Source organism: Aricia agestis, chromosome 10 (assembly GCF_905147365.1).
Source record: "Aricia agestis chromosome 10, ilAriAges1.1, whole genome shotgun sequence".
NCBI lineage: Eukaryota > Metazoa > Arthropoda > Insecta > Lepidoptera > Lycaenidae > Aricia > Aricia agestis.
Window position 1 is genome coordinate 4,400,016 of NC_056415.1, and position 23,627 is coordinate 4,423,642.

Genomic DNA, 23,627 nt, shown 5'->3' on the forward strand with positions numbered 1-23,627 from the left:
ATATAAGTACCATGTTCACCACTTTTGTGAACATGCTCTGTATGTATTGTATGTATGTTGCGGTGAAATTTTTAACAATTATTATGTTTTATGAAACCGTAATCTCTAATCACACAATAAACTAAACATTATTATTGCCTTGATGAATGTAATCAGCTCATTAAATTGTACCCATAGATAAGAGAAAATTACATTTAGAACTAGATATTATTAGAGTACATTGTTTTACAGTGTCTATGTCGCAGTCATCTAGTTGAATCTGCTATTTGATTCAATGACTAGCGAATTCATTAATTGAAACCATTAAATTGAGCGACTAAATCTCAAGTCGTCAAATCGTTGACTATATATTAAATGGTTTCATTCAATGAATTCGATAGTCATTAAATCAAATACCTAGCAGATTCAACCAGATAACTGCGACAACTATGTATAATATTATTTTAATTCACTGCTATTGAAATAAATATTGAATAATAACAATAGTGTCAGCCAGGCCAGGCTGGCCAGCGGTGCAGTGGGACAGCAGTGGGACAGCATAGGTTAGAAAAAAAAACAATAGTGTCACATTTTAGTCCTATGGTGACCGAAATAAACATTTTGCTCTTTCCATAATATTATTTGTCGCCCAAAATAAAGATGAAATAAAATGTAAGTAAATTCATTAACCTTTATTTTTCAACTTAAACATTCTAACCTTTTGATGGTCTTCTTTTTCCTTTATGTGGTTTCTGCCCTTCTCAGAAGGTCCAATACAGATCTACCCTCATTTAGTTACAATTAAGGTAATCCTTCGTATCGGTCGGTAATTGCAGCGTGCTCGTAATTAATTTACTAATTTGTAGACTCTACCTTTGTAAACATTCCGATCTGTGTAGGGTTAGCTCACAACGAATTTCTAAGATGGCGGATCTAAGGGTGAGTGCTTACTGCTCACTTGAGAGTTGAGAGTTGAGACACGACAGCCCGAAGACATTGTCAATTTGTCACACGAAAAGGCCTGCCGCATTCGTAGATGAATATTTCTTAATAAATGAAGAATTTTACAGATACTGTACATGTATGGCTTATGTCAAAAAATCTTCATCTCATTAGGTCAAATCAAAACACCCGAATCTATGAAACGTAAGAGCCCCAAACAATGCACCTGCATTTTGCACCTGTGCATGTGGTGGGTGTTCGCTGTCGCGGTCCGTCGATAAGTGCTATAACTCACCGGAAAGCCATCGCGACGTGGCCAGTGACATTACCATGGTAACGTCCAGGCCTCTACGTCGCCGCAAAGCGGTGTTTTTCTTAAAGATAAGTTTAACAACAGCGCTTTGCAGCGGCGTCTTCCGACGCTCGGGAAATACGACCGTTGCCGAAAATTTCTATGCGCATTATCACTTTGGGAGCACTGTATTTATTAAGTACGGTTTTAATATAATAGTTGTGAGCAAAACTTTCCTTTATTAAGAATTGTGGTCAGAAGAACACAAAAAATCCAGCAAAGTCCACGGAACTAATACGAAGTTGTAGAGAAAATTAGAAAAAAATATTTGAAAAGTTCCGAAGATTTTCCTTCGAGCGTAGTTTTTACTAAGCGACATTCGCCGGAGACACAGAACTGTCCTAAACAAACTTTATGAGACTGACCTTGGGAATTACTATGGGATATTGAATATATGAATCCCTGTGTGGATTACTTCTCACTATACTTTGGGTCCTGACTTTATCTCACTTCGTTTATTTATTTATTTAATAAACTTGAGAAAATCTTCTCTAGTTAATTAAATAAAGAAAAGATATACCAGATGTAATAAAACTAAGTGATAATACGTTATATCGAGTTCGTTGGTGTGTGGGTGTTTTGTTACACTCTATATAGAAGAGCACGACAGACGTTGGGAATCATGAAAGAATCATGTTGCTGATAACACCCGTAGACATCCATCTATTCTGTTAAAACGCGCTTAAGGCCATCCCCTGAGCAAACGACCTTGACCATACATTTGCCGCATTGCCGAGATCGCGCCAAAATCCTATTTTTTTTACTTATAATATTAGTTTAAAATTGACCTAAAAAAATTCAAACGGGGAGTATATTAATTTAGTTAATGAAATTGTTAATCTATTAGCGTGTGTTTCAAATAACCGTAATTTGTAAATACTAGGGAGATACTGAATGTATGCTTGAATTTAAATAAATTGGTATTACTTTGGAAGCTGATATAAAAAACAAAAATAGGAAATTAATAACGGAGAAAGGAATGTTTATTGCTTTTGCATTATATTGTTGCTGTATTTCTATTATAATGTAGTACCTTTCAAATTATGAGTGAATGAGGCTTTAAAAACGGTAAATTACGGCATCTCCGTAGGGGGAGCATCTTAACCCGTCGATCGTGGGAAAACGAGACACAATAGATATTCTATTATGTCTCGTTCACCGGTGAGCGTATGGGGCTTGATGAACTAAGGCATAATATTATTAATTATTATTATAAAAATTTCACTAGCGACTATAATAATATTATATTGCTATCGCGCTATCGTGTATTACTATTACATGTTTCGCGATTCCACTTTATTGCCAATTTCAAGAAAGGTAAATTTTGGTATATTATTATTAAGTAATGATTTTATAATATTTTTCCCTACGAATATAAAAACATTACTTTTTATTATTCGTAGATTTTTCCTCAATCTATTTTGACATTAAACCCTTCTTAAAATTACCTTCCAAAGAAAGAATTTAGAAAGTTTAGTAAGAATAATGTAAAGGGTGAAATTCGAGGAAAGACCCCAGAGAGAACGTCATACTTATTTTATGTCAGAGCTCAGAATATAAAAGTAGTTTTGTCTGAAAGTTTTCCGAAGTTATTTCTGTCGTCATCCATGAATATAAAATATTAAGACGTCTCATTTCGTTGTTTCTTAAATATTTAATCTCGGTTATTCGGAGATGGAACTTTATCTGTAAAAGTAGATTAAATTCATCATCATCGTCATTGTTCTCGGCCATCATGTTAATGAAATGAATCTCCTTTTAGCTAAACATACTAGAAACATGTTCAAAAGAATTAATTACATTACATCATACGTAACAAACTTGGTGAAAATTTAATTTTATACGTGGGAGAGCCATGCTTCGGCACGAATGGGCCGGCTCGAACGGAGAAATACCATGTTCTCACAGAAAACCAGCGTGAAACAGCGCTTGCGCTGTGTTTCGCTGGGTGAGTGAGTTTACCGTAGGCCCAATCCCCTACCCTATTCCCTTCCCTACTATCCCCTATTCCCTTCCCTACCCTCCCCTATTACCCTATTCCTTCTTAAAAGGCCGGCAACGCACTTGTAGCTCTACTGATGCTGCGAGTGTCCATGTGCGACGGAAGTTGCTTTCCATCAGGTGACCCGTTTGCTCGTTTTGCCCCCTTATTTCATTAAAAAAAAATGAAAAAGGTAGCTTAAAGGTGCGTTTTCGCCTGTGCTGACCGATCCAATAAGGTTATAATTCTATGGATCCAATAGAATAACTGCGCTGAGTGAGATCAGGCAAATTAAGAGTTTCTACTGGTTTTTAAATGTACATACCTTGATGGCCGTTAGGGGACGCCTTGCGTTAGTGAAAATAGGTCTAGTCACTTTCCTATAAGAATGTATCTTATAGGAAAGTGACTAGACCTATTTAGACTCCTAATTTGACTCTGCGACCACTTTTCATATAAACCACTGAACTAAACGGAGGAATGAGTCAACGACCTGACTATTTAAAGAATGCATTACGTAATCGCTAGCAATATCTAATCTGTTAATATTGTTAACCGATCGCGCGAAACTGGTTAAGATACAATGGTTAACCATCAATATCAGCCTAGTGCTAGTCCTTAGGTGACTAGGGTTCCGTAGTCAACCAAGTTTTGTTGATTACAGAACCCTAAAACGGAACCCTAACCAGCAACCGTGCGAGTTTCTTACGCCGGTTCTTCTCGCCGGGTTAGTTCCCGAACCGGTGGTAGGCATCATGTTGACGTTCAGAGAACATTTGCAAAAATTTATTCTGAATAAAAAAGTTTGAGTTTGAGAGCTGATATTCTGTATGTTGGTAGGTTAATAGTTACATAATTTAAGAGTAACATTGTCCTACAAATAGGATAATCCATATTTTAGGACCATCAAATCAAAGTATTAAATCCTTTCTATCTCTGTTAGCTACCACTTTCAAGATTTTTTGCAAATAAAATTGTTGTTCTCTTATCAAAATGAAGCTACTCACAAAAATTTAGTTTGATGGTAATAAAAAATTGTTCTATGGAACCCGGACTATACGAAGTGTAGAATCCTAGGGACACTGGCTCACTAACACACCCAGTACCACTTCGGAGCCGACGTCCATTCACCGTCACTGTCACAATACAACTGAAACTATAGACTACTTGACAATGACTTATATAGATTGCATCCCCACTACTGGTGTTTATGAGACAATGTTAAGTATCTGAAGAATACAACTATGAAAAAAATAAGGGGTAAAATGAACCAGCTTGAATATCGCATATTATAAGGCTGTCACTATATCAGGAAATAGCTTTTTAAGCGGTACAGATAATACACGGTAAGGTTGTAAGGGTTGCGACACAGGGCTTTCAAATTCAGCCCCTGCGCTGGAAAAATGTACGGCTTTCATGGGCAAAGTATTTGTATGTGTCTTCTTTTTTAAGAACACTAAAAGTAAACGGAAACAATACAAAGAAACAACAAGAGATCTGGTGGGCAAAAATGGTCACATTTAGCAATTCCTCTCAATCAATTCAGCAAATGAATTGTCAAAACTGTCAAACTGACAAATGTCAAATCAGTACTAAAATACAGAAATAAATTGCAAGCAGAGTTGCATTTTGCAATTTTAGAAAAATGAATCATATTATCATTCATATCATGATTCTTCAAAGCGACCATTTTAGCCCCGCTGCAATTAATTGATATTTTAATATGATAATGGTTTCCTCGTCACAAAAAATGGTAGCTGCTTTATATCGAATCGAATTACTTATGAAGTTGAGACATTTACGAGGTTTTGATGCTTATTACTTTTGGCGCAACGCCCGTGTCCGATTTCGGTGACCGATTTTTGTCGGAAAAATTAAATATCCATTTAAATTAAAGAGCACACGAATATCGGGTATCGGCAACAGGCGATCATGTTTGTATAATTTCGATCACGCGCAAAAAATTGTTGTAAGGCTGTTTACACACGGCGCCGCAGCTGCAGCGGCACGGCCATACCACTGCGCCGTGCCGCTGCCGCTGCGGCGCCGCTTATAAGGGCCTATAGAAATACAATATTATAATTAATGCAGCGACACCGCTGCGGTGGCGCGGGCGGTGCCACTGCCGCTGCGGCGCCGTGTGTAAACAGCCTTATAGGGTAAAATATAACTGCAATGTTTTCACGCTAGAGGCAGCACCAAGCTGTAAACAAACATTATTATGAAATAAAAAAATATATATTTCTGAATTTTGAAACAAATATTTTCAGAAAGTCTACATGGTGCCTACCACCGGTTCGGAAACTAACCCGGCAAGAAGTTATGTTCTGATATTATGATGCGTGCAACATATCGGATTTTGGTCGTATAAAATAAGGGGGAAAACAAACAAACTGGTCACCTGATGGAAATCAACAACCGTCGCCCATGGACACTCGCAACATCAGAAGATCTGCAGATGCGTTGCAGGACTTTATAGCGGGCATACGATGTGCGTTCAAACAATGAAATTCTTCATCTTTATGTAATGTGTAATATTAATATAGATACTAATTCCGAGTGAATCAACATTTAAGCTCTTACGTCTGTGGGTCAACTCATCAGCTGTGACCTCCTTGTGCCGGACCAAATCTGGCACATTTGTATCATCTAAGCCCGCATAATCTTTATCTATTACATCATACCACTCAGAACACTTGCATAGTAAATAATATTATATACATTACTCCACTTTTAATACATCAATATTATTACATTTTTAGCATCACACAGCATTATAATTAATTTAAAGAAATCATAATAACTGTATCACTGAATTAGTGGTGTTCCTAACGGCTATATTTTCATAACGCGCTATATGGAATATGCTAAATTTTTCAAGCGCGCGAGTTTTGACGCTACGTTATAACGAATGAAATCTCGTAGCGTCAAAACTCGCGCGCTCGAAATCTCAATTCTTTCGAGCGCGCTAGTTTTGACGCTACGTTATATAACGAATGAAATCTAGATCTGGACGCGTTGTACAGGCACCGACGTTATTGAAATTCTTTCGTTATGTTATAAGCTAGGTCAGTGACCGCGCGGTACGTTATAACGTAGCGTCTTATGCATAGATTTATAGCGCGCGCTATTCGTTGCGAAGAACTAGCGCGCTATTTTTTTCAGCTATACGTTACATTAACCACCACTCCACTGAATACTGTTTAATTATGATAATGTTTCGTGTGATGCTGGAAATAAAAGTATTCTTATTCTTACAATGTAGAGCAGACGTGAGACGCATATTAAGCAAAATTACTTTAAACATCATAATCTGTATAATTATTCATAATCAGATTCGGTAAATTCAATTAAGAATATTTTACATACATTGAATGATCTAAGCTTATAATACTTATAATATTATTATACGTTTAGACGAGTATACACGTTACAATTTATACACTCGAAAAACTTTAAATTAACTGGAATTTGCTTTTAACAACGATTACTTTAAACATCATAATCTGTATAATTATTCATAATCAGATTCGGTAAATTCAATTAAGAATATTTTTCCTACATTGAATGATCTAAGCTTATAATACTTTATATAAAATTATTATACGTTTAGACGAGTACACACGTTAGACAATTTATACACTCGAAAAACTTTAAATTAACTGGATTTTGCTTTTAAATATAAATTACATTTCATTGTAATTTAATTTAAGAAAACTTAATTTCATAAAAAATGCTATGCTTTACCGCGGCAGCCCCAAATGCCATACGTAATTTTTTTCTATGTTTGCAATTTACATCCTATAAAGATTTTAAAATTTTATTCATTCACTAAAGTTATTAAGAGGATACACCAAGGGCTAGAGAAATTAAAAAAAGTACTTGTAATATCTATTGCTGTCTCCTTACCTCAAGCCTCCCCCCCGCGCGCGATAGAGACAACTACAGAAAATCAACGATTCGTTGTCCCCTAATTTCTTCTCCAAAACATAACCGATTTAAGTACTTTTTTCATTTAAAAATTAAAGCAAGGCTTGAGCTGTGTTCCTGTTTTATTTTTTGTATAATCTAGCCAAATTTGTTTTCTGGATGTTTGAACACAGCGGAAAATCGGGCCATTTTTTTGGGTTTTTGAACGTTCATATCTTTTTTAATAAGTAAATTATGAAAAAAAAAAACATATGGACATGCTTATACTGTCCATAGATATTCAGGAAAAAAATATAACTCTACCGGCATTTTCCAGGGAGGAAACAGGGGAAAACGTTTGTATGGAAAAACGGTTCTAGTGTATCCTCCTAATCTCCCAGATTACTGTTATTTAGGGCACACTTAATTAAAATTACATTCTTTGACGAATTGGCCTCGATTCGCAATATTTCAGCATATTAAGTACGCGAAGCTTTTAATTCTCATGTATTAAAACTGCATTAAATACTTATATCATTGACCTTTTAGCAATTAAATGTGATATTTTAATTAACCGTGACATTTTAATGATCAAAAACAATTTTATAGCTGGCTTACGAATATAGGCCAAGTTCAATGGAATGTATGAGTAAAACCACAGTATAATAATAGTAGTAACTCAGCTTTGGAATCAAACTCGCTTAACAGAGATGAGTATTACGATTTACGTGCCTTCTATAATGCTTCTTCTATGTGATAACGCTTGTTTTTCTTATTCGTAGGATACCGCATAGATTTGCGAATCCAAGTCTAGTGGTTATTTTTTTAATACTATTTTTCTGAAAAATATTACCCAAGATTAGGTGGAAATGGGTAGAGAGCAGTAACCCTAACGATATCTCACCATAGGAGGTGACTTAGATCTAGCTAGTAGTCATAATTAACATTAATTAATTATTCCCGTGGTGCTTTCCCTTTAGTTCTTTGACTTTCGGATTGCAACTTTGTGCTGTCTCCCGCTTTTAATGACTAGAGATTAAAACTATATATTCTCCTTTTGATTAATTTCGTTGCGGTTTCCGAGGCAACTTTAGCATGTCTCTCGGCCTGAGATTATATCAAAGGGTTTTCATGGTTGGATACCGCTGTCGATCCTGGCGACACAGGAGATACAGTGGTGGGTATGTGTGGTGGGCCAAAGCCCGTTAAATCACTATAGGAGGAGGGAGAAATAAAATACGTGTGGCACTCGGCGACTGCCGCGGTTAAAAGCTAATGCATAGCACTTTTTATCAACCCTTGCATTTATAATTCGCATACGTGATACGTCTGTCTAGTTTAAGTTAGACGATGCACGGCAACGCCGCGGTCGAAGAGGGGATGTAAGGTTTTCGTTACGGAATTTCTTGATTTCGTGGCCGCGCTGAAAGCGATAAAAGCTTTATTACATTATAGCTGAAAATCGTCCAAAAAATGTCACTTAATTTAAAACGCCTCCGAAAAAGATAATATAATATTATATCTATGTTATTAAATAGGAACTATCGCAATCGTCTTTTTTATCAACAATCGACGCGGTGTTTCATCAGTATGGGCTTAGCATCTTCTGGCTGTTTATCACAATTTTTTACTAGCCACTGTTTGAATATGAGATTAACGCCCAGATCCGCCATGACTAAGCTTAATAATGCTAAAAAGAAAAAAATGTAACATAAAACATTTTATATTACATTTTATGAGAAGATTGAAAGCTTTATTTTCTTTGTAGATATGTTACAACTTACACATTATTAAAGAAAGGAAAAGTTATGATTCCGTTGTAGTGACGACGTGTGCAGACATTTTCTTGGCACCATCTTTCTCCGTGTTGTAGCAACTTATTTCACTTGTTATGTTTCTTAAGACGCCTTTGATATTTTTTTATGAAATAAGTGGGCAAACGAGCAAACGAGCAAACAATTTTAAAAATATATGTTAAAATTCGAAATAAATAAGTTTTTTTGTTAAAAAATCGGCATAATATTATGAGCTGACTGAACAACACACGAGCATCTGAAAAACCAGGAAGTAGGATCTACAGGCTTTTCATAATCAATTTTAGTAAACTTTAATCCATCCATCGATTTCTAATCGAATCGAAGAAGGTACACATAATTAATAACTCTATGATTTCACATAACGCATCGCTAAGTGGCATGCTATATTTTAACCTAACTTCATTGTAACTTTTCTTTGGAAATTATCGAATGCAACATGCCCAAATGCCCTGGGGGGTGAGCCAAGATCTTTTTTTATCGCTTCTTTATAGAATCGCCGATCAAAATGTATGGAATTGAAATAAGATGAGTCGAACGTCGTCATAGTTAACGAACGCTAAGATGAGTCGAACGTCGTCATAGTTAACGAACGCTTATGTCTATTCGTACATATTACATTGTTGGCGATTCTACAACGAAGCAATAACGAAAGTCTTGGCTAAACGGCATCCACCGAAGAAACCGGCGTTATTATAATTAGGTACAGTTTTCCCAGTTCGTGTTTATATTGGGAGCATCTGGTGCGATATTTTAGACAAACGCTCATTGATGCAAGTAGGTCGGTGCTGGAATTTAGTAAGAATCGGTTAACTAAACATTCCTAGTTCATTATCCTCATTAACTAGGTAGAACATAGACTCACTGCAAAAAAACTCCTCATTCTGTAAATCCAGTCTGTGATCCTAGATCAAACTACGAACTGATATTCTTGTGTAAATATCGGTTAACACAAGAGAATACAATTTTGTAGTTGGATAGTTGGCTGTGTTTGTCGAATTGTGCATTTCTTTATAATCAGGGCGAGCGAAGCGAGCCCTAGTATATCTCACAACCTATACATTTTGTGTGTGCTTTGCGGAAAAACTATCACGCCAAATAATTGACAGTAATTTTTATTTAGAGGTATATGTAGATGTGTTATCATCAGTCAGTCAAGGCTTTTAGCTAGTATATTATTAAAAGCCTATGGTGTCCCACTGCTGGGTAATGGCCTTCATAATAAATATTAATTATAATAAAGTTTAGGAGTATAGTACGTTATAATAATATCTAATGTTTGTCACTGTTTTTATACCCTAGAGACACGGCATATTGAGGGAAACTGTGCCCACAATTCACAAACGTTGCATTTTGAGGCCTTTTGGACACGTTCATTGACTTGACAAAAATAGTTCTTTAAAAAGTGTATCTCACACTTTATTTATTAGATATAGAACTAAATTTCTAATGTCCCATGGACTCTATAATGATAATTAATAATTTCTGTTCACGAAGGCCTGGACAGAAATCGATGTTTATTAAAATTACTGTCATGGTTACGTAGTAATTAAATACAAGGTGATTAAATCTATTTAATATAATTTTAATGATCTCTTTTGATGTTGCAATAAAGGCAAATTTTAAGTATAAATTTGTAATTTACATGACATTCAGATTCACTTTCATAAACTCGATATAATCTAAAAATAAAAAATCGGCCAAAAATGTATATTATGATTATTATGTAACTGAATATAAATTAAATGTTCTTTTATAATGTTTCCTGTAACAGGTCTACTGGAAGAGATTCCAATTGGAATAAGTAGTACCTTTGTACTAAAGTGTATCTCTTATTTTAAGTTTTCTCTGTTAACGATTATGTGTACATAAATTATTAAATAAATAAATAAATGAAAAGTAATATTAATTAAAAAAATAATAATTAAAAGTAATAATCGGAAGGTATTGTAATTGATGTAAAACCATGTGAAAGCTGTGGCTTATACCCAATTTGGGTTATTAATGGGTGACATGGGAGTAATTCCGTGGTCCACCATCGCCATGGATTATAATTTAATATATTACCATTATAAGGAGTCATTTTATTATATTAAATAGTTTGTATATAATATATACAGTAGGTAATGGCCGAAGAAATCTCGAACTTTTCTAACATGATAAAAAAGCGTATAGCTGTAATTGCAACAAATATTAAAATATATTTTGTGATATTATTTAAAAATAATGTTGTGATTGTAAAATAATTATATTACTAATATTATATTATTACTAACTAGCTGTTTCCCGCGACTTCGTCCGCGTCAACATAGTATAATACCAGAGATGGGTAGTCCGCTAACAGATATGAAAAAAGTAAAATATAACCTCCTTCCTTTTGGAAGTCGGTTAAAAAGTAGCCTAATTAAGTTACACCTTACTACATCAGCTATCTACCAAAAAAGTCCCGGCAAAATAGCCCCAGCCGTTTCAGAGATTAGGCGGAACAAACAGACAGAAGAGAAAAATTGTAAAAAATGTTGTTTTGGTGTATTTATCGTATATAGACTCATATGCATGTAGTAAAAACGGTATTTTCAATATTACAAACAGACACTCCAATTTTATTTATATGTATATATGTATGTATGTATGTATGTATGTATGTATTTATTGTATGTATAGATAAGCTATGGAGGTTAGAGCCGTGGTTACCTATGGGTGGCTGACCTACATATGGTGGTCCTAGCATATTATATCTATTCCCTTAAAGGACTTAAGGGATCTGTGCCTAACATTTATGTTAAACGTTGCATAAAATATTATATAGTAGCAACCCACCCCGGCGTCGCACGGGTATAAAATATATTATAGCCACTGAAAAAATGATTTAAATCGATAGCAGATCCTTCACGTGGTCTACTTCTTATCTGTGCCAAATAACATAAAAATTGCTCCAGTAGTTCGCGGGATAAGCCCTTTTAAATAATTTCCCCCGTTTTTCCAAATTCTCCTATTAGTCTTAGCGTGATAAAAATATATAGCCTATAGCCTTCCTCAATAAATGGGCTATCTAACACTGAAAGAATTTTTCAAATCGGACCAGTAGTTCCTAAGATTAGCACGTTCAAGTTAGCCCTTTCAAATAATTTTCCCCGTGTTTTCTACATTTTCCTCTATTTCTTCGCTCCTATTAATCTTAGCGTGATAAAATATAGCCTGTTCCATTCCATACCATTCCATTCCTCGATAAAATATGGGCTATCTAACACTGAAAGAATCATCAAACTCCGTTGCGTAGTTTTAAAGATTAAAGAGAACAAAGGGACATGAGGGAAAAAGGCGACTTTGTATTATAGTATGTATATACATATAGATTATTATCAGATACATACGTCACGTAAGATGGAAATAATACTATCCATACTAATATTATAAATGCGTGAGTGTATCTGTCTGTATTTTACTTCTTTACGCCCAAATCGCTGAACTGACTTTTCTGAAACTTGATATGGAGATACTTTCCGGGAAAGGTAATAGGATATTTTTTATCCCGGAAAATGAACGAATTTAGGGGCAACGCTGTTGCGGGCACCATTAATATAGATAATTATAATACTTTACATGTGTAGTTTGTTAGTACTACTGCAACTGTATAGAACTAGTATCTAGAGACAGGCTTTTTTTTTATGAAATAAGGGGGCAAACGAGCAAATGGGTCACCTGATGGAAAGCAACTTCCGTCGCCCATGGACACTCGCAGCATCAGAAGAGCTGCAGGTGCGTTTCCGGTCTTTTAAGAGGGAATAGGGTAATAGGGGAGGGTAGGAATGGGAAGGGAATTGGGGAGGGTAGGGAAGGGAATAGGGTAGGGGATTGGGCCTCCGGTAAACTCACTCACTCGGCGAGCTACTACGAGGCTAGCGCTGTTTTACGCCGGTTTTCTGTGAGAACGTGGTATTTCTCCGGTCGAGCCGACCCATTCGTGCCTAAGCATGGCTCTCCCACGTATAAAAAGGCTTGTTTAAATAATAACGATACATATTAATTTACATAGGCTTAACTATTTGTCGTCTACATTTATGTAAAATGTAACTAGGTTTAGACTTTAGATGGATAAAACCCATTATGATTGTAATGCTGCAATTTGAGTATTACAAACCAATTACAATACTTTAATTAACAGGATTACTTATTATACAATTAAAATAAATCATTACAAATTCACAAAATATCAAGTCTAAAAATAATAGCGCCAGATTCGCAACACAAAAATTGTAAATGACAAAATTCAAACATTACGAGTATTAGCTGTCCCGGTGAACTTCGTGTCACTTAAAAACCTTCCTTGGACTTCTACGAATATTTTAAGACCAAAATCAGCCCAATCTGTTCAGCCGTTTTCGAGTTTTAGCGCGACTAACACATTTGAAAATCCATTTTTATATATATAGATTCTCGTACTGATAAAAAATTAAAAACAAACGTATTCCTTAGAATATAATTTTACTTGTGATTCTCAAAAAAAAGCTTAAGAATAATTTTCCAAAAGCTCAATTATATGTGTCATCAGAACATAAACCATAAATCACATAGAGCTTACCTGAAAGAATCTCGCTGAGAAACAGCGGGAAAACACACCGTATCTCCCTTCTTATCACAGTCACTGAAAAAACAAATCTTAATCACAACAACTAAACTCGTTTAACGACAGTTTTAATTCATATTTTCAATGAGAAACGCGTTTAATGCGAAATATTTGTACCGCGCGCGCCGACACGTCCGCACTCAGTGGCGGATTGAGGTGGACTGCGGTGGGCGCGGGGCGCGGGGGGCACCGCACTCGCAACCGCTCAGTTCAACAGGAGCTACACGTATTTTCCTAATTTTCCTTCTAATCTCACATCTTTTCCTTATCGCTTGATTAACCACGGTTAAGATAAGCCGCGGTTAAGATTAAGCTGTAACACGAAAGCAAAAGCTTTGTTTTCGTGCAACAGGTTATGTTTGTGATGAAAATAACAAAACGTTACTTAGTTAATTCCGTCATGCTTTATTTTTCACTTTTATGTAAAGGCTGATTAGCCTTAAACCGAAGAAAAGGTCTTTAGCACAAGAATATTTTACTGACAACTCCAAATAGCAGCTGAAATTACAGTGTGACCGCAGGAAATGTCTAGGAAATTCGCTTTTTCATCCCGCTTTCCGCTTTGAGACTTATACGTTTTCATAGTAAATCTTCAGGAGTCATTCAGAATTACATAATTTACTTCTGTCGAGAATATTATAGGTACGCCTATTACACAAAGCGTGGAAGCAAAATAAAGAAAACACAGTCATATAAACAGAAACACATATACAATGTAAAAATCATACAGTAGATCAACTCCGCCTTCTTGTTTTGCTACTTCAAGTTATCTAGTTATCTAGAAATCAAGCTCATTGTGTGTGTTCTACTAATTTGGATAATCTAGCCGCTAGCGTAATGGTCAGGAAACGTCCATATGAGAATGAATTTCAGTATATTTTATACATTTTATAAGCTTTGTGATATGACCAAATATTAGAATTTCATTCGGCATCTAGAGTTAATTTAAGAACCTTTTTTTTTAATGAAATAATGGGGCAAACGAGCAAACGGGTCACCTGATGGAAAGCAACTTCCGTCGCCCATGGACACTCGCAGCATCAGAAGAGCTGCAGGTGCGTTGCCGGCCTTTTAAGAGGGAATAGGGTAATAGGTACGGATGGGAAGGGAAAGGAATAGGTGAGGGTAGGGAAGGGAATGGGGTAGGGGATTGGGCCTCCGGTAAACTCACTCACTCGGCGAAACACAGCGGAAGCGCGGTTTCACGCCGGTTTTCTGTGAGAACGTGGTATTTCTCCGGTCGAGCCGGCCCATTCGTGCCGAAGCATGGCTCTCCCACGTATAAGCTTTTTTTGCTTCGCTTGGTCATTGTCCACAGCACAACGAGCCTAATCGTTATTTTGAGCAGATTTTCTGTAAGGTTGTGTATTGATTCGGTTGCCCCGGGGCAATTTTGTCAATTTGGAAATTTACTTCCATTTTCAAAATTATCTTCCACTTCAGTACATGCTAAGACTGCCTCTCAAAATCCTATCGTTGCTCAAATTAGGCGTGAATTTAGTAAGACTTGATTTTCTAATGTTTCTGAATGTTTTAATGTACACTAATTTTATTATTGTTTTACCAAATAAAGTTTCTTTCTTTCTTTTAACATGAATATGGTTTACTTTATAGAACTTATATTGTGCTAGACGTGGTTTGTTAGATGTAAACGGGTCACTTGATCATAAATCGAATTTCCAGTGGCGGTTGATTCGGAAACTTGTGACCGGCTGACTTCACCCAACTATTCTCATTCTTGTGTCCTTTCAACTACCAACTATTTTCATTCCGTAGTCCTTTGCGTTTTATAGAAATTATTCAATATTTTGTATCCCGTACAACGGGACAGTTTGTATCCAGAATAATTTTAAGCTTTTATAGCTATTAGCTGTAGCCTGTAGGTTATAGAAGCGAATTATTGTTGGTATAATTTATGTATAGGAGGTAAAGGTACCAAGGTTATAGAAGCGAATTATTGTTGGTATAATTTATGTATAGGAGGTAAAGGTACCTCCTATACATAAATTATACCAACAATAATTCGCTTCTATAACCTACAGGCTACAGCTAATAGCTATAAAAGCTTAAAATTATTCTGGATACAAACTGTCCCGTTGTACGGGATACAAAATATTGAATAATTTCTATAAAACGCAAAGGACTACGGAATGAAAATAGTTGCGGAAAAAAATACGTTTCCCGCCCGATAAACTAAGGAGTTTATCGGGCGGGAAACGTATTTTTTTCCGAAATAGAGGGTCACAAAGCATCTCCATAGCATTCGACACAAACGATTCAGCCGTTTGGGCGTGAAGAGGTAACAGACAGACAGACACACAGGCATACAGACACACTTTCACATTTAAAATATTAGTATGGATATAAAATATGAGCTAGTTGATGCCCGCAACTCCGTTGCTCTGTAATTCGTTTATCGCGCGGGAACCGTACATTTTTTCGGGAGAAAAGGATCATAATATTATGCCCTTTCCTGGGTCACAAAGTTCAACGGTTTAATACTGAAGAGGACAGACAGAAAGACAGACATTTATAATATTAGTGTAGAAAAGTGTTACCTTTGTAAGGGGAGCGCCCTTACAAAGGTAACACTTATACCCTTACAAAGGTAACCCTAGGAGAGATTAATAAAATGAAAAGTATTATCGGACTTCATTTATTGCGTTAAGATTAAGTGTTCACTAACTACTACTAGGTACCGTGTTCGTGCTAACTTCCGACAAAGACAAAATGAACGGGTAAAGTGTAAACCGTTATTACTGTTCGATATGTTTTGATGAATGCTTCCATCTATCAACGTCCATTTTTAAACGGCTTGAAATTGCTGTTATTATTTTGTACTTTGTTAATAGCAATTTATGTGCTCCCTAGATGTTATGATGGTTAGTTTAAAGCTTTTGAATTATTAGGACCGAAAAATTTGTACATATTATTATGTACAATATGAATGTAGAAAACTTGCAACATTCGTAACAATTTCTTGGGGCAGGCAAAAACAAACCAGTTTTGTTGTGTAGTGTTGAACGTTGTAGTCAACAAGTCGGCTAAACGACGTATAGCCGTGTGATTGAATGGCGTTGTTCAGTCAAAGGGCTAGCTGTTTGATTGAACGGCTATTTAAACCAGTCGGCTGCGACATATACAACATGACCATTAATCCAATGAATTCAATAGAAATTACAAAAAATCAAATAAATGTATTCAAAACTTTCGTGCAAAATTTCGCCTTCCTTAACCTATTTGCTAAGAAACTGCCGAGCGCGTGTTGACGCGGTCACATTTTTTACAAAAACTGATCCTATTTTAAAATTTTGTTCCCGAAGGCGTCCCTAATATATTTTTCCACGTCAACAGATAGCTTGAGAAGCTTATAAAATTTATAGTGTTGAGAAAAAAATAGACTAATTCTTATTTTTATGGTATTTTTGTCGCAAGTGTCATCTATTAGTTCCGAGTCTACCATTAGTGCTTTTACCTTAGCTTTGTCGACACTGTGCCTTTTTCTGTTCAAGGGCATGCGCTATAGCGCAGTCAACAGCGAACGTGAGACATGCCCGCGAGGCCGCGACGCATGCCCTCTGATCAGCTTTGTCCACCCTGTGCCTTTTTCTGTTCGTCAAGGGCATGCGTTATAGCGCAGTCAATAGCGAACGTGAGGCATGCCCGCAACGCATGCCATCTGACCGTATCCAAAAAAAAATGACAATATTGGCGTTGCGTTCATTGACGCATTCAATTATTGAATACGCCGAAACGAAAGTTGAATGAAAGAAGATGACGAAAATTGAAGACGAAAGCGCATAGTGTGGACATAGCTAATCCCCTAAAGGGGATTGTTAAAACACAGGGGAATCGTAAATTGTAATATCCAAGGTTTTTTCTTAGGATTTAAAGTTTTTCCATGCGATATGATTATCATCTTATCACTTTAGCACAGTGGTGCCCAACCGGTAGCTCACGGGCACCTGGTAGCCCGCGGCCTGTTATCTGGGCGCCCGCGAACAATATGGGTCAAATAAATTAAACAATAACTAAATTATCTAGTTTCCTTTATATCGCTTATGTTTTTTTTTAAACTTCGTGGTGCTCGCGTGGCACATCGGGATTTTCAAAATAGCCCTTGCAGCAATACCAGTTGGGCACCACTGCTTTAGCAGTTCATTCGTAAAGAATTAAGTGACACACAGAAAAGCTTACGCACTTACAATATTACTAGATGCACTATATTAACGCTAACGCTAACTAACGCAATATATAATACTAACGCCTCCGTGGTCTAGTGGTTAGAGCGTCGCTCTCGACTCCGGAGGTCGTGGGTTCGAATCCCGCGTTGGAAACATGTCATTTCCAAGTTTGGTTAGGACAATGCAGGCTGATCACCTGATTGTCTGACAAGTAAGATGATCCATGCGTCGGATGGGCATGTAAAAAGTCGGTCCTGCGCCTGATCTCTCGCCAGTCGTGTCGGTCTTCCGTCCCACTGGGTTATGAGAGTAAAGGAATAGAGAGTGCTCTTGTGTACTGCGCACACACTTGGGCACTATAAAATCACTCCTGCATAGCTGGCCTGGTTTCAATGAAACCGGCCACCGTCACCGAAACCGGTGTGGGGAATATTATTATTACTAGATGATACCCGCAACTCCGTTACGCCAAAATTCGCTTATCGCGCGATATCGGTTCAGTGGTTTGGGCGTGGAGAGGTGACAGACAGACATACTTTTTAATATATTAATTATGGATTAGTATTTTTTTTTTATTAAATAAGGGGGCAAACGAGCAAACGGGTCACCTGATGGAAAGCAACTTCCGTCGCCCATGGACACTCGCAGATTCAGAAGAGCTGCAGGTGCGTTGCCGGCCTTTTAAGAGGGAATAGGTTAATTAGGAAGGGTAAGGATGGAAAAGGAAGGGAATAGGGGAGGGGATTGGGCCTCCGGTAAACTCACTCATTCGGCGAAACACAGCGTAAGCGCTGTTTCACGCCGGTTTTCTGTGAGAACGTGGTATTTCTCCGGTCGAGCCGGCCTATTCGTGCCGAAGCATGGCTCTCCCACGTATCTATTTAACGATATTTATTTAGTATCTATTTAACGATATTGGAAATTAAATGTAGGTTTAGTAGCAGTTACCAGTTAGCAGTTACCAATAACGTAATTGATGTTAGTAAATGTAACTATTTTTGTAATAATATGTGCTAAATTCTAATATTCTGATACTTACTTATAAGATTCTCAAACTAAAGACAGCATAATATGGCTCCCTGCTAATATTATTGCGGATAGTACCTAAATGTCCACCATGTATGGACATCAATTAACAGATCACTGCATATAGATAAGGTTCCCTGTGGGCTGTAGGCCTGTGGCATATCAAGGCATGTTGAAAGAGGCCGAAGTTCGTTTTGCAACAAAAATTACTATCCTATGTCCTTTACCGCCCTCAAAATATCTTAATACCCATCAAATCTATTCAGCTATTTAAGACGCTCGCCCTACGGAGATGCCGTAATTTACCGTTTTTAGAGCCTTAATAACTCATAATTTGAAAGCTACAAAATTATAATAAAAATACAGCGATAATCCTCAGTATGTGAACGTTCTTTTCATAGTTAGTGATTTCCTATTTTTGTTTTTTATACTCGTGATATCAGCTCCCAAAGTAATACTAATTTATTTAAATTCAAGCATACATTTAGTATCTTCCTAGTATTATAAAAATTACGGTCATTTGAAACACGCCAATAGATCGACAATTTCATTAACTACATACTGGACGTTTGAATTTTTTCTAGGTCAATTTTGAACTAAGAGAAGTAAAAAATAGGATTTTCGCGCGATCTCGGCAACACGACAAATGTATGGTCAAGGTTGTTTGCTCAGGGGATGGCCTTAAGCGTGAACGTAACAGACATACAGACAGACAGACTTTCGCATTTATAACATTAGGATTATTAGCAGCAAAAACCTCACTCACTAAAACTTAGGATTTCATGAGTGAGGTTTCTAATTCCTAATTAATTCCTAATTCCTAAGTCACATCCAAAACTAGCAAACTGTTTATTCCGTTAGTATTGATTTCAAACTACGAATCGAAGGTTCGAGGGGAAATAAACTTCTTATTCTACGTCTCTGTCGCCGCTGCCTACTCTACATATTCGAGTACATTCCTAATGAAGTCTTCAGTTGTGAGAATAATGTGGACGTGCCGTATACATTTTCTGAAGAAAAAAAAAACGGGTTATGCTGCGTCAGTGTCGGCAGAAGTGGTCAAAAACTGCACGACACCGATCGTACAGACTTTATTTTAAAAATCTTGAGAGGAGTTGTAGTAAGTCTAGCTAAAACATCAAACAAAGAAACTAGAGTAAACGTAGAGTTTACTCTAAGTATGCTATATAATGTTGCCCCATATTTAATCCGTAAATTTTTGCCCTCTTCATAATATATTTTTCATACTGAACTCCACCAAGCACCGCTCTAAAATAAGTTTTCACTTTAGCGGTATGTCCATAGTACGACGACCATCCGCAACTTATCAGTACCCTCGACTTTGTTAACGGCAAGACTCGTGAATATAAAACTGAGCAAGCGATTCCTTTGCGTCAGTCCCCCGATCTTATTTAGGGCCTCGTTATATCTCCTTTATGCCATCACGTTTTCCGTCTCGTCAGTCCCCTGATGATAATTACTCGTGTACCTTTCACTTGACTCAATGACCTCGACTAATGTATAAAATTAGAATAAGTTTACGTTATTTCCGTCCACAAACTATAAGTATTTAGTACATATAACTATTATCTAAAATTATGTAACATATGACACAAACTGTAGAATAATTTTACGTTATTTTCAAACACAAACCATCTACATACATAGAGGTACCCATAGTTATTATAGTCACAGTGCTCTCAAAGTGATAATGCGCATAGAAATTTTCGTAATTTTTCGGCAACGGTCGTATTTTCCGAGCGCCGGAAGACGTCGCTGCAAAGTGTTTTTAAACGCTTTAAGAAAAACACCGCTTTGCGGCGACGTAGAGATGCCAGACGTTGCTTGGACGTTACCATGGTAACGTCACTGGCCACGTCGCGATGGCTTCCCAGTAAGTTATAGCCATAAAGTTAATACCTAGCGGAATAGAGCAACAATCTCGAGCTGTCAAACGAAACCGAAATTGATTTACGTCTGTGTGTAAAAATTTGTTTACGTATACACTTACACAAGCATCCTTCTAAGAGGTTAAATTGTCAACGTGCCGATAAGTGCCGACTGGACGTCAAACGCATGAAAAAATTGGTTCCGCTGTCATTTATCACACGTCTCTTTTTACCACGCAGTGTTACTGATAGTCACATCACATTCACATTCCAGGCATTTGTTCCTACTCTCGGAGATTCATTACCTTCCCTCAAAGCCTTGCTTCGCCTTTTCACGATTTTATTACAATCAAATATGTCACAAAAATATAACACATAAGTGCGAGCGTTGGTCAAGTAGCGGCCATCAAAAGCTGGCCATTGAATGGAATCGCTTAGGCCGAGGCTTTCAGCCGCAACAAAAGGTCTACTGTTCCCGCGTGTTACCTATATTTGCCTTTGTAGAAACGTCCAGTAATGATGAATGAACTTGGCTCGGAAATTGCTTTCTTCTAATTGTACTTCGTGATGATAAGGCGTTCGTGTTGCTTTAGAAATGATAATAATATTCGTCTTTGTAAACGTTTATAATTTATGTGTTTTGTCACTGTACATTTTTCGTAAATAGTGACACTAAGGGTCAATTCAGGCCGCAACGTGACGCGTAGAAGCATTCCTAAATTAGTATGGATTTGACAGATTATCAAGACGTCTCACGCTGACGACATCTGTCAAATCCATACTAATTTAGGTCGCGTCGCGTCGCGCCTCGCCTCGTCACGTTGCGGTCTCAATTGACCCTAAGGCTAGCCATAGACGGACCGCATTTTGCAGCCGCTTTCGACTGCAAAATGCGGTCGCTGCAATTTTTATACTAAATTGAAAATTCATATCCGCAATACACGGACCATTCGAGCAGCGGGGCTAAAATGGTCGCTTTGAAGAATCATGATATGAATCATAATATGATTCGTTTTTCTAAAATCGCAAAATGTAACTATGCTTGCAATTCATTTCTGTATTTTTGTACTGATTTGACATTGTCAGTTTGACAGTTTTGACAATTCATTTGCTGAATTTATTGAGAGGAATTGCTAAATGTGACCATTTTAGCCCCGCAGTTCTTCTAGCAGTGTTCTTGAGCGGTCGGTCCTGACTACAACTTGCGGTCCGTCTATGGCCAGTCTAAAATAAAGGTTGTTTAGAAAAATATAAGTAAGCTCTTTATCTTCGAATAACACTAAAATATAAAACCTTTTGACATAAAAAGGCAGTAACCCGAGATTTGTGTAATTTTCACTCGAAGCATCTTTGACAAACTCGCATGATGCAGGCTGCTCTGTTTGCTCGTAGCGCAAACACGCCGCCTCTAGAGGCTATGTTGACTGATCCGATTCCATGAAAAACTTATATACGTAACCTAAGTGTTATGCTCGTATGGATTTTGGGCCTGTTTACTACATCTATGCGTCTAAATCGGTAAAATGATTTTGATGGGTCTTGGATAGTTTTGTCACGGACTTAGTATGTTGCGGGAAATTTCGTTGATTAAACTTAGTTAATAGGTTCATATCACTTGATATTTATTTTGTAAAATAGAAAAACCATGTTGTACAGTGTACTAGACTCCTAGAGGATTCATTGATAAGCTATCTCGTATTTAGAATGTTCAATATCATTGTTATTTTGTTATTATGATCAGATGTAAACAAATTAAAGTAAGCTCAAAGAATATAATTCGAAGCCAATTACGAACATTCAAATTAATTTATATAAATTACTAAACGAATACTGAATTCTATACAGAGAGGTGAAACTTGGGAATTATGAAAAGTTGGAACTTGGAGCTCGAGGCGTGAAGTCGACGCCATTAACGTCAAATGACATTTTATTAAAAGGCGCGTTAATCATGGTAACGCCAAAATATGAATTTGCAACTTTTGACTGCCCATCTTCTGGGGGTACGCAGACGGGCAATACGGTATGCATTATTTCTATATCCCAGGGAAAATCAATATCCTTAATACGGTTATAGTTACATGCGAAATCTGTCTCCTGTAAGCGTCACGTTTAAACCGGTTTTGTTGAAAGTATTGAGTCTCGGGAAAGGAAATAAGATACTTTTTATTCCGAAAAGACGTATGGCTCCTGCCCGATAAAGGAATCAAAAATAAAAATCAAAATTGTTTTTTTCTGAATAAAATAAATGTTTTCAGAAATTAAAGAATTTTAGCGCAACGAAGTTGCGGGCGTTATCTAGTATTAAATACATTTCAAAATTGAAATGTATTTAATACTAGATAACTAAGCGACAATATGGAGTAAATACTCCATATTGTCGCTTAGTCATGTTTGCCTTTTCAGCATCCATTATAGTATAATTATTATTATTCGTAGCAATAATAACTGACTAGGTATCAAAAGATGGATGACGCTGTGGCCAGAAAAGTTGGCTCGAATGACAAAATTTGTTTATTAAACTACCACTTTGTCTATTATGTCATAGGAAAACATGCTTTCTGTGGTCTCGTAAGCTAAGCCAAGTGCGAGTTGGACTCGCGAACGAACGCGTACTTCCGTACCATTATAGAAGGAAAAAATTGTGTTTTTTGTATAGGAGTCCTCTTAATTATTTATTTTATTTACATTTCATTATTAATTATTATTAACTGACAAATAAAATTGAGTATTTTGTGATTATTTCAGGTACCTATCTATTGCCATCATTTTTATCGAGCTAAAAATGGCAAAAAATCACGTTTGTTGTATGGGAGCTCCTCTTATATATTTAATTTATTTTGTTTTTAGTATTTGTTGTTATAGCGGCAACAGAAATACAAATTTGTGAAATCTCTCTAGCTATTACCATTCTTGAGTTACAGCCT

At 36.7% G+C, this 23,627-nt stretch overlaps 1 protein-coding gene across 1 annotated transcript in view; it reads right to left on the reverse strand.

Annotated features, from left to right (window-relative positions):
- Positions 1–13,755, reverse strand: part of LOC121730903 (NACHT domain- and WD repeat-containing protein 1) — a 166,750-nt gene extending 152,995 nt beyond the window's left edge. The window contains exon 1 of the mRNA XM_042120113.1: positions 13,560–13,755. The gene's annotated coding sequence lies outside the window, so the exon portion shown is untranslated. The remainder of the gene's footprint in view (positions 1–13,559) is intronic.
- Positions 13,756–23,627: the final 9,872 nt, after the last annotated feature.